Below are 12,486 nucleotides of genomic sequence, written 5' to 3' on the forward strand. Positions count from 1 at the left end.
CTGACATCTCATAACACCACAACTAACGTAATAACTGTGTGATGGTATATTTTATTATATGCTATTAATCAAATCCATATGATATACGTATTTTAATCTTGAACTTTAGTAATATTTGTTACATATATAACTAAACCTGTGACCACTTTTCGGAATGTTCTAAGATCGCGGACCTGTGCATCTGTGCACCTGTGTTATTATGTATTAGAGGAAATATAGATATGTTTTACAGTTCACATGGGGGTGATCGATCGGCAGCCATTTTCTGTGAATCGATCACTCTCCTACCCAGAGTTCCATGCGGCCGGCAGCCAGCTAGCATGGTACTGCTGAATCGATACCTCCCCACCCTGAAATGAGAACCGTCCTAACGTGTCCCGGTTGTCACTGTATCTGCACTGCACTCTCAGTTATGGTTGCCAAAGAAATTATCAGTAACAGTGCTGTTAAAGAATTGCAGGAAACCAGAAGACAACCCAGTCCTGATGCACAGTGTGATGCTGTTCAACATTAACACGTTGACTAACTATCCCTGCTGATGTGATGTTGTTTTTTCAAACAATTTTTATAATGTTATATTTTACTTTCATTGTCGGTTGTTTCAATGAGGAAATAGCTTAAATTGTTCTGATTCTGGTCACCATAGAACATTTCTCTAACAGTTTCATAAACATTTCATTTGTATGCAAAAGATATGCCTTCGTTAAATCTTTTAAAGTCATCATCGAACAACCAGGTTTGCGGCCTAGAACGCCCCAAACATCCGATATCAAACTACCATATTTCCTCTATTTGACACAAAACGCCGTCTATTAATTTCGCGAGAGCCCTTGACTCGGCGTGTATTAGAGACCTGGCTGGTATTAGAGACCCAGCGTGTATTAGAGGAAATATAGATATGTTTTACAGTTCATATGGGGGTGATCGATCGGCAGCCTTTTTCTGTGAATCGATATGTAGGCTTTCTATGTATTCATACGCACGTTTTTTGTGTGAAAAGGCTTAATATATTTGAAAGGGGTTTCCGTAGCAAAAAGAAACCTCTTTTTAACCAATCAGAATCAAGCATTCATCAATGTCATGGTAGAATTGCTGTTACCCTGCCTGGCTTTCGGCATAAAGGGGATAAAACAAGGACTGGTCGGTTCGGAGACAGTATAATGTGTGGCAACGTGTTAGTGCACACACACACACACACACACACACACACACACACACACACACACTTGTATTCACGGCGGAGTGAGGGCCATATACTGAAACCCCGTAATGAGGACCCTTAGTTCCAGTGGTGCTAGATGCATGATTGTTTGTAATTTGAATCTGTCCAAGTCCACAAGTAACTTCATCACTTAGTTTGGCGAAACTGCATTATCAGTGGTTCATATCAAGCTCCTCACAGCGATAGTACGTTCGCGGAGCTCTCTATACTATCGCTGCCACCAGTCAAAACTTCCCACTGTGAATAGGTGGCCACAACCATGCTTGGAGTGGCAGCGATATTACCGAGAGTGTAACGAAGGTGTCACGCGCTCGGAAGGAGCTTGGGTTCATATTGGGAAAGGGAGGTCACTCTAATTTCAAACGGGAGCTATCTCCGTTGTTTTCGTATTTGCGAGCAATGGCGTCACCCACGCTGTACGTTGTTGGTCCAGCTATTAAATGCCCAGCTTATCCCTAAGGTAAAACGTTTTCTTAATTAAATGTTTGAATGCATTATATATTTATGTTTCCATCAGTACATCTTCTAAGGTTGGTTTAGTGGTGATAACCATTTTCTAACATGTGGGCCCACATCTTTCGTTCTTCCGTCATATTGATTGCAACAGGAGGGACCACATTTATTAATCGCGAAATTCTACTTAAATATTGATAATCATTTTCTCAAATGTGGGCCCACATTGTTCCCGTCATATATGGTGACCGAAACAAGTGGGCCCACATTTGTATATCGCCTAGTGGGTAGACGTTCTTCCGTCATAGTGATTGCAAAAGGAGGGACCACATAAAAAATCGCTAGCTTCATTAGCTTGGCTTACTTATAACCATTTTCTAAAATGTGGGCCCACATTGTTCCCGTCTTATAGTGATCGAAACAGGTGGGCCCACATTTTTAAATCGCTGGGTTTCATTAGGTTGACGAAGTCATTTGGGCTATTGGGCTCACGTTTGTCATTATGTGACATTTTATATTATTCATATTTTGTAATATTGATGGGAAATATCTTTATAAATCATTTCGTGTGACATTAATTCCATGAAAGGCACAAAAGTCTTTGAAGTTTGAATAACTGCGTCATAGCTGACCACACTAGTTTTACAAAAATAGCTACCAAGCAAGAAACTTAAATCTACTTCAAATTAATTTACAGAGGCAATACCACTCATTCTACATTTTCCAATATAACACATCAATCTAACCATCAGTGTTGGTGGCGATATAAGCCTGAAAATATGTCTACACTTGACATGACATGATACAAGCCTCAAACGTTTCCGAGAACTTGTTCCATAAAAGAAATAACTCATGAATATTAATGACCCCACGACCTAGTTTGGCGATGTTCGTAGAAGTGAGTTCTGCTGTATTGCCATCTTATTTGTACATTTTAATCCAATTATAAGTCATAATACTTATTTAAAATAGACAAATTATGAGTTCGTTATGCGGGTTTGTTTACTTAGTATATATTCTCAAGAACAAGTGCGTTTAGTTTCGAATGTGGGCCCACCTCGAACTTTCGGTTAGGCAAACCACAGGAGTCCGTATCTAAAAATAGACGCCCTCATGCATATTCATGACCATCTCCACATCCCGGGCTCGTGTGTGGAGATGGTCATGAATATGCATGAGGGCGTCTATTTTTAGATACGGACTCCTGTGGGCAAACGGAGTTAGCTCCCTTCTCGAACCACAGATAATTCGGTTTCGCCCTTAGTTTTATTCCTAAGGTAAACTGGTCTGAGATAGCGTTTTTTCTAGACCTGCATGACAAATGAGGACTTACTTGTGAGGACCATTCCCATAATGCATTTCGTTGGTCCTCGCAATGTATATTAATAATGGATATGTATGACGTAGCTTGTGTTTCGGGCATTGCCTTGTGTGGGCGTGGTCCCGTTTGCTACGTCACAATAGCCAAGATAGTGGGGGAATTAACTTGGTAGAGCTGATTACTCGGCTATCACCTTTAAAACAGAGAGAAGGCTGCTGAGTCCTTTTACGTCTTTATTCGTGGCAGAGTGAAGTATCTATCTATTCTGATCTGTCAGAAATGTCTTCATCGCGAACGCCTTGGTGTGTGCCCTTAAGATGTATTGTGATGCCTTCGGTACGAGGACCTGGATGTGTTATTAGCGAGGACCAGAGTGTGTATGCCCTAAAGATGTATAGCGATACCTTCAGTACAAGGACCCGAGTGTGTATGCCCTTAAGATGTATTGCGATACCTTCAGTACAAGGACCAGAGTGTGTATGCCCTTAAGATGTATTGCGATACCTTCAGTACAAGGACCAGAGTGTGTATGCCCTTAAGATGTATTGCGATACCTTCAGTACAAGGACCAGAGTGTGTATGCCCTTAAGATGTATTGCGATATCTTCAGTACAAAGACCAGAGTGTGTATGCCCTTAAGATGTATTGCAATGCCTTCAGTACGAGGACTTGGATGTGTGATAAGCGTGGACCTGAGTATGTGTCCTTGCGATGTATGAGAATGCCTTCATCTCGAGGACTTGGATGTGTTATTATAAGAGAGGCAGTGTGTTAGCCCTTGCGATTAATACACCAAAGCCTTCATTGTGAGTACCATGATTACGTGTGCCCTTGCGGTGTATAACAATGCCTTCATAATGAGGATGGATGTTGGATGGATATTTGTTTGTTTAACGCCACACTCAGCAATATTCCAGCTTTGTGTTGGTGGTCTGTAAATAATCAAGTCTGGACCAGACAATTCAGTGATTAATATCATGACATGCATCAACCAAGTCAGCGAGCCTGACCACCCGATCCCATTAGTCGCCTTTTACGACAAGCATAGTCATCTTAATGAGGATGTGTAATAACCTTGGTGTGTGGAATAAGCCTGTCCAGTAATGACCAAATATCTGTAGCATTAACAAGAAATATAGCCATTTAAAATTTAATTGCACTTCTGTCCTCCTATACTTGCATATAACATGTTGGAAAAGTGAAAAGGAAAAGATTACAATGGGGTTAATAATCTAGAGACTGGCCTACCATACGACCTGATAAGACCAACTGCACACTTGCTACATACTTTTTACTTCAAAACTAGACTAATTGCTAAATATAGCTTTATCAATATGGGGTATTGAAATTTGGATCAACATTATTTGAACAGATCATGGTGTCATCCTATACAACTCAAAAAGGATTAAAAGCCACCCGATCCTTTTAAATTACTATCATCAATGTGTCATGGCATAACATGATTAACAAAAGTAATATGAAAAACATCAGGTGGGCCTTCACACTTTCAGTATAGGAGAGGAATATGTACTCACTAAGTTTCACCTTCACAGGTTTAGTGGTTTAAAAGTTGTTTTTAAATCAAATAACAATGGACAAACAATCCATGACATTGGCTCACTTGGGCCAAAAGGTCAAGGTGAGCTCAGAAGTCATCTTATGGAAATGGTTTTCCTTACAAAATCCGTTTTTAACACTATTTTCCTTAAAAAACTTGTTTTTAATATCCATATGCTAAATCATATTCAATATCCCAATCTCATATTTGATAATTGATTGTGATTGATTGTCAAATTCCAAAAGTCCAGCAGCGAACAACTGTTTGATAGCCCACAGTGGAAACTTAAGTCATTTGGCAAATGTTTTGAGCAAGTGAGTGAGTGAGTGAGTTGGGTTTAATGCCGCTTTTAACAGTGTTCCCGTTATACCACGCATGTTGGCTTAATGTGAGAGGTAAGCTTGAAGTGATGCAGGACATTTACCACTTTGGTGAAACCCATGTATGGTGCTGACAAACATAGAAACATAATCGGGGTGAACTGAGATTCGAACCCATCAAATTGTTAGTGTTACTATTACATATCATACATATACCAACTTTGTATTCATGAGAAAAGAGGAAGACTGGTCTCCGTCTCTAGTAACTTGTCTCCACTTTTGTAATTGTCGTAGATTAATGTTGCATGCCCCCAAAATATATAATGCAGCATCTTGATAAATTTGTTTTATTCCAAATGAAAATCCTTAAACAAGTTCTAAAAATATATAAAAATTGGAGTTTGTCCATTATGACAAAAAGCAAAACGTTGTCCCTTTAGGCCAGCTAACCATTTCTGAATTACCTCAATGGCAGGGATGGGACACTATTTGAAAACATTATCACGCAAGTATAATACAAAATATTGATAATTTCCATACAATCCTGTTAAATACAGAAAAAAGGCATCATGAAGTTTTATGTCATCACATAAAAATCCTGTCTATCAAAGCCATGAAAACAGGCTATTCCGGAATAGATATGCAACTTTTCATGATGAAATTTGGTAAAATCACCTTTAAGATCAGTCATTTCTCTCAATAAGAGCCTATTGTGTTAAACATATCGCTATGCACACATATGGTGATACTTACTGTCACTCCTCTTATATTTAAGGCAGTTATTTTGTTTTTTCTCAGAGTCAATGGTCGAAAATCTCAACACATTTTGAAAGTTATTTCATAAAGAAATATGATCTGCAGGTAAAATAAAAATATCAATTTTTAGATTGCTGAAATCTTCATGGACTTAGCAAAATAAAAAAAGAATTTATTGCTGAAAGTTTAATTTTATGTACCGGTAAACATTTTTTTTTTAAATTAAGGGTGGGCAGAGATGTCAACAAAGTAATAATATTAAAAAAAAAAAACCTGAAGAACCACACAAAAACAGTTTCTGAATTGCATCAGTTGAAAAATACAAGGTAAAAACAGTAAAGTGGTCTTTGCAGTCTAAAGCCAGTATGAAAAAGACAGTTGTCTACATCACTAACAAAAACAAAAGAACATTGTGAAATCTTACCCAAACCTAACAAAACATTATATTTAGTTTCAAAACAAAAAGAGCTATTGGCTCTTTTAAAGATAAATGGCTTGAAGAAACTCAACTGATGACCTTGGTGTGTGTGTTTGTACTATTTTGATGGTGAGGCACGGACCTTGGTGTGTGTGTGTTGTACTATTTTGATGGTGAGGCACGGACCTGGGTGTGTGTGTTTGTGTGTACTATTTTGATAACGAGGCACGGACCTTGGTGTGAAATTACTTCGATGTTCAAACAACTTCATCGTGAGGTCCTTGTTGGATATCACAAACGAGACCTAAAGTGTGTGCTATTTTGAGCTGTGCCTTGATGAGGACATCAGTGAGTCTTTCATGGAACATTCAGCTGTTTCAATTATACGATTTCATGGAGCATCAGGGCATTTGAGTTTTAATTCAGTTGACTAACATTCAAATAACAATTTAACATTTTGCAGTACTCCATAAAAAAATATGTCCAAGAACTATGTAGCTGGCTGTATGTTATATGCTATTTGAAAGAGTTGGAGCATCTGTTTGCAAGTAAATCAAGGTAGCTGACCTCATTAATGTTAATGTATTAAAGTCTGCTATGTACACACACTGGCACATTATACCTCAATCCAACTTCTAACCGTAATACAGCAATGTGTACTAACTTACACATGTTAACACATGCCACAAAAATTGAGGAAGAAATGGACATTGATACAAATGGAACCACAAAATCATCAATAAAATTCAAATGAAACCCATTATCATAAACAATGATTAATGTAACAAGATACATTAGACGAAGTGTCAAAACCAAAAAGAGCCATTTGCTCTAAAGCATGTCTTATGCCAATTCTCTTCATATTTGTATGTACTTGACATATGAGCAAACATAAGAAAGGATAATAGCTTGAAGAAATGCAGATGAAACAGATTTAATGAAATCAGGACACTCATCAAACTCCATTCAGTGGGAAATGGACTTGTCCACCGTATTGGGTTTCTTGCAAAATGAAGGGATATGCCTTACTTCACAAAATTATCTGCAATAACAGTGTTTCCGTTCTCCGGTAATTGCCGGTATTTTACCGATAAAAATATCAACAAGCCGATAAATATGAACGTTGTCGGCTAACATGTCCGATAAAACATTGTTTGTTTTGCCTCAATGGAACATTCCTTTGGAAAAAGTGGTCGGTCTAGGATCGGATGGTGCGTCTGTTATGACCGGGAAACACTCAGGAGTTGGGAAGAGGTTGCAGGATCATAATTCATATCTTGTGCAGGTCCATTGCATAGCCCATCTTGTCGCACTTGCTTCAGCCGATGCAGCGAAGATTTCGAAGGTCGTAGCGGAATATAGGACATTGAATGATATCTACAAACTGTTTGAATATTCAGCAACGCAATACAACAGATTGCGAAAACTTTCAGAGGTCCTTGAAGATTCTGACTTTTCAAGTTTAAAACAACCATGCAGTGTTCGTTGGCTTTCCGTGGGACGGGCGGTAAAAGCAGTGACATCTAACTGGCCAGCTCTTGTTCTCGAAATTGAAGAGGAATCTGCCAAGCGAAACAACGCTGTTGCCACGAATATTCAGAAGAAAATTCGAACGTACTCCTTTATCCGACTTCCTTACATGATGACTGACGTGCTCCATGTGATGGACAAAATTGTTACTCTTTTTCAGAGAGAGAATATCAACTTGGGCATGATTATGCCAATTGTGAATTCTACGATTGACTCCCTTGCCAGTCTAGAAAACGCCGCAGGTGAAAATGAACAGAATTTCTTGGATATTCTGAACAACGGGGAATTTTGTGGAATTCAGGTCACATATGGGGACCCGCGATCTATCAATGCGTTTGTGAAAACCTGTTGTGGGTTTATTGAGGAACTCTGTAACTCTCTGAGAAAAAGATTTCCGGATGACTCGCTTGATATCGTTACTTGTCTGGACAAAGTGCTCAACCCAAGCCGATTTCCCCAAACGCAAGAGGAACTGACAGCTCACGGAAGGGAATCCCTCGAGAAATTACTGGACAAATTCTGCCTCCCGATTGGTCCAGCTGAAAATGACATCATCAATCGCATCCGGGCGCAGCAGGACTTCACACCTTTCAAGATGGCGGTCAACAACATAGGAGCCGACTCGTTCGAACAAAGTTGCAAGACAGTTATTTCTGAACTTTCAGATATTTATCCCAGCTTTTCCACTCTGTGCTCGATAGCACTTGCTATCCCAGTTAGCAGCGTTGATGCTGAACGTGGATTCAGTTTGCAAAACAGGATACACTCTGCCAGTCGCAATCGTCTTTCCCAACAACGGATAAACAACCTGATGCTGTTGAATCTACACGCAGAAGTCAACAATACTGTCAAACAAGCTACGAAGATCTTTCGTAGAAGGAAACGCAAACTTTAATAAACAAGTCAGTATGTTTTATGTTGTATTTTATTGAATTTATTAATGACTGACAAAAATCACATCTGAATCTGAAGTGAAATATCCTTTGACCTTTTAACATGATCAATTATTCGTAATCTGTTATGATTGTTTTTAAAGAAAATACATGTACCAGAAGTTTGATCATGAACATATTCCTAAAATATGAAAAAACATAATATATGCAGTAGTTTTGGAGTTTGCAGGCTATACTTCATATTTATGACTGTTGCCATAGTGGACATTTTGAATTTTTCAAATCAAAAACCCTACTTTACTGTAGTGAGCGAGTGAGTGAATACGGTTTTACACCGCGTTTAGCAATATTCCAGCAATATCACAGCGGGGGACACCAGAAATGGGCTTCACACATTTTACCCATGTCGGGAATCGAACCCGGGTCTTTGGCATGACGAGCAAACACTTAAACCACTAGGCTACCCGACCGCCCCCTACTTTACTGTAGCTAGTTACACCGAGAACATGTACCGGACCTCCCCCTACTTTACTGTAGCTAGTTACACCGAGAACATGTACCCGACCTCCCCCTACTTTACTGTAGCTAGTTACACCGAGAACATGTACCCGACCTCCCCCTACTTTACTGTAGCTAGTTACACCGAGAACATGTACCGGACCTCCCCCCTACTTTACTGTAGCTATTTACACCGAGAACATGTACCGGACCTCCCCCCTACTTTACTGTAGCTAGTTACACCGAGAACATGTACCGGACCTCCCCCTACTTTACTGTAGCTAGTTACACCGAGAACATGTACCCGACCTCCCCCTACTTTACTGTAGCTAGTTACACCGAGAACATGTACCGGACCTCCCCCCTACTTTACTGTAGCTAGTTACACCGAGAACATGTACCCGACCTCCCCCTACTTTACTGTAGCTAGTTACACCGAGAACATGTACCCAAATGATCATAGTGATACACACAGTAGTTCAGCCCCAGACAAATTCAGCACAGAGTTACAGAATTGCAAAATTTACATTTCTGTGAAAGCAATAGCAACTTGACAGACAAATGAACATGTTTCTATATCCCCTGTCTAACTCGCCAGGTCCTTTTCTTGAAAGCTTCCACTTTATTATAAACATCTGTAGAGATTCTAGCATATATGTTGTAATAGGGAAAAACACTTTCTGATTAAGGTACCGGATCTAATACTTGTTTAGGGGTCGTGTCCCATCAGTGCTAATTACATCTATAAGACTGGTTTAAGTGTTCCAGACTACCAGTTGTTGAACTTGCTTCTTAACGTGGCAAAGTGGTACAGATCGCTGCCATTGAGTACTGTGGGTGTGATCCCCAGGTTTGATGCAACCCCAGAAGAAGTCATATAATATGTCCTTTAACGAGAAAGTAATATCCCAAATATAACTATAACATTTCGTTAAAATTTGGTAAAAGTAACTCTTTGGTCCAAGCTATATAAATAATAAATAAATATCATCAAAAACAGCCCGGGTTTGCTCATAACCTGAACACACATAGTTTTATTGCTGTAAAACAGTACTCCCCTGTTTACAATTCAGTAATTGTAAATGATTTATTGGTTGGTGGTTACACATAACTTGGCCAATGAAAATTGAGTTTACAATGTACTGCAACATGAGAAGACAATTAAAACCACACTCATTGTTGCCCGGCAACATATACCCAGTAGTTAGTGCGAAGAAGTTTTGTGAACAGTTTACAGACGGGTGGACGGACAAAGGGCCATAACAAAACCCAAGCTCACTTCGATGTCTAAAAGTAAGGACGGTAACCTCACAAAGCAGACAATGATAATGACATTACTGTTGCTAAAGACCTTTTTGTGAGTCAAAGTGAGCTTCATAATTACAATGTAAACTGTCAGGGACAAACAGTTTGACACATTTACTTGTGATTATTTATGTAATACTTAATCTGCTTCCAAGGCCGTTGCAGGAGAACAGGTTCGTTTTGACTTGCCATTTCACAGTTAAGTTTTCCTGGCAGTGATTTCAAATAGTAGAATTTTCCCAATTGTCTTTCAAAAGCTTCTCTCTCTTCTTATGACCATTTTTGATGCCTTACAGCTTGATAGACTCGTTTCTCGTTTCTTGTTTCACATGTTGTACCAGTACCTTGAACAGAAAAATCATAACTGAAAAAAACTGTACAGGGTCATGTAGGATTGGAACTTTGGGTGCTTCCTCAAGTAGATTTTAAAATCATCCTGCCATTCCCATCTGCACCTGTTTACAATCTGACAGGTGTAAGACAAAAACTGTGAAAGCAGCAAATCATTTATAATACAGCCAAGCGACATGAGCAAATGACATTTGACCAAATCAATATGGAAATATTGTTAGGTATACACAGAGACATTGTCATTATAAACCCAAAGGCTAAGTTTGATCCCATTATGTCCCTATTTCTATATGTAGGCCTTATTTCAAATTCAGCCAATCAGAAGACAAATGATTAGTAGGTAAAACTTAAATAAATGGTTTGGACTAAACACACACATTGAAATAATAAGCCCACGGCCATGTTAAAAGTTAGCCCAGCTTCAAATTGAACTAATCAAATGACATCACATATTTAATATGTAGATGGTCGAATATACATGGACAATGACAAACAAAATCTAAAGGCAAAGTGTGGTTCAATTCAGTTTATATTTACAGGTATTAGAGACACTTGGTAAATTAGGAAGACTTGAAAGTGGATGTGGCCTAATTTCAGAGCCTAATTATGAAATTAATCTGCAAAAGTGATGCAAATGTCTTCAACAAATCACCAGGGCTAAGGTTTTTTTTATGCAGAAAATCAAAGATTGTCATATGGAAATTGTCATTTTCATGTTTTGAATAAAGTTGCACCCCCTTGTGGGTGACAAAGATACACACACAATTTCACCTCAATCTATCAAGCGGTTTCATAAGTAGAAAACGTGCAAGGTTTACGGCTACCGCTGCGGGACAGAAGAGCTAAAATGATAAAATACCAGATCATAACTGGAGTTATGTGTGTATAGTATAGTCAACTTACGTGTGTCAATAGGACCTGGTCTGGCTGCGTCTTGAAGCAGGTTGAGTGATGCAGAACAGCATATAGAAGTACCGATAGAGGTATGAACTGGACTGATTGGTGGTCTTTCAGCTGGAGATCTGTCGGGGGTTTCTACTGAAGTACCGATGAATTGGACTGATCGGCGGTCTTTTAACAGGAGGTCTGTCGGGGGTCTCTCCTGACGTACCGATAGAGGTATGAACTGGACTGATTGGTGGTCTTTCAACTGGAGGTCTGTCGGGGGTTTCTACTGAAGTACTGATGGACGTATGAACTGGACTGATCGGTGGTCTTTCAACAGGAGGTCTGTCGGGGGTCTCTCCTGAAGTACTGATGGACGTATGAACTGGACTGATCGGTGGTCTTTCAACAGGAGGTCTGTCGGGGGTCTCTCCTGAAGTACTGATGGACGTATGAACTGGACTGATCGGTGGTCTTTCAACAGGAGGTCTGTCGGGGGTCTCTCCTGAAGTACTGATGGACGTATGAACTGGACTGATCGGTGGTCTTTCAACTGGAGGTCTGTCGGGGGTTTCTACTGAAGTACTGATGGACGTATGAACTGGACTGATCGGTGGTCTTTCAACTGGAGGTCTGTCGGGGGTCTCTCCTGAAGTACTGATGGACGTATGAACTGGACTGATCGGTGGTCTTTCAACAGGAGGTCTGTCGGGGGTCTCTCCTGAAGTACTGATGGACGTATGAACTGGACTGATTGGTGGTCTTTCAACAGGAGGTCTGTCGGGGGTCTCTCCTGAAGTACTGATGGACGTATGAACTGGACTGATCGGTGGTCTTTCAACAGGAGGTCTGTCGGGGGTCTCTCCTGAAGTACTGATGGACGTATGAACTGGACTGATCGGTGGTCTTTCAACAGGAGGTCTGTCGGGGGTCTCTCCTGAAGTACTGATGGACGTATGAACTGGACTGATCGGTG

General features: G+C 39.9%; 1 protein-coding gene across 2 annotated transcripts in view; it reads left to right on the top strand.

Moving 5' to 3' along the window:
• LOC125374038 (deoxycytidylate deaminase-like) overlaps positions 1–12,486 on the top strand; it is a 28,564-nt gene that overhangs the window by 550 nt on the left and 15,528 nt on the right. Inside the window, exon 1 of one of the 2 annotated variants that reach the window (XM_048384736.1) lies at positions 7,954–8,480. The exons of the other annotated variant lie outside the window; for it this stretch is intronic. The gene's annotated coding sequence lies outside the window, so the exon portion shown is untranslated. Of the gene's footprint in view, positions 1–7,953; positions 8,481–12,486 lie in introns of those variants that run through there. 2 annotated transcript variants of the gene reach the window in all.

Source organism: Haliotis rufescens, unplaced genomic scaffold, assembly GCF_023055435.1.
Source record: "Haliotis rufescens isolate VD_foot unplaced genomic scaffold, xgHalRufe1.0.p SCAF_50, whole genome shotgun sequence".
NCBI classification, from domain to species: domain Eukaryota; kingdom Metazoa; phylum Mollusca; class Gastropoda; order Lepetellida; family Haliotidae; genus Haliotis; species Haliotis rufescens.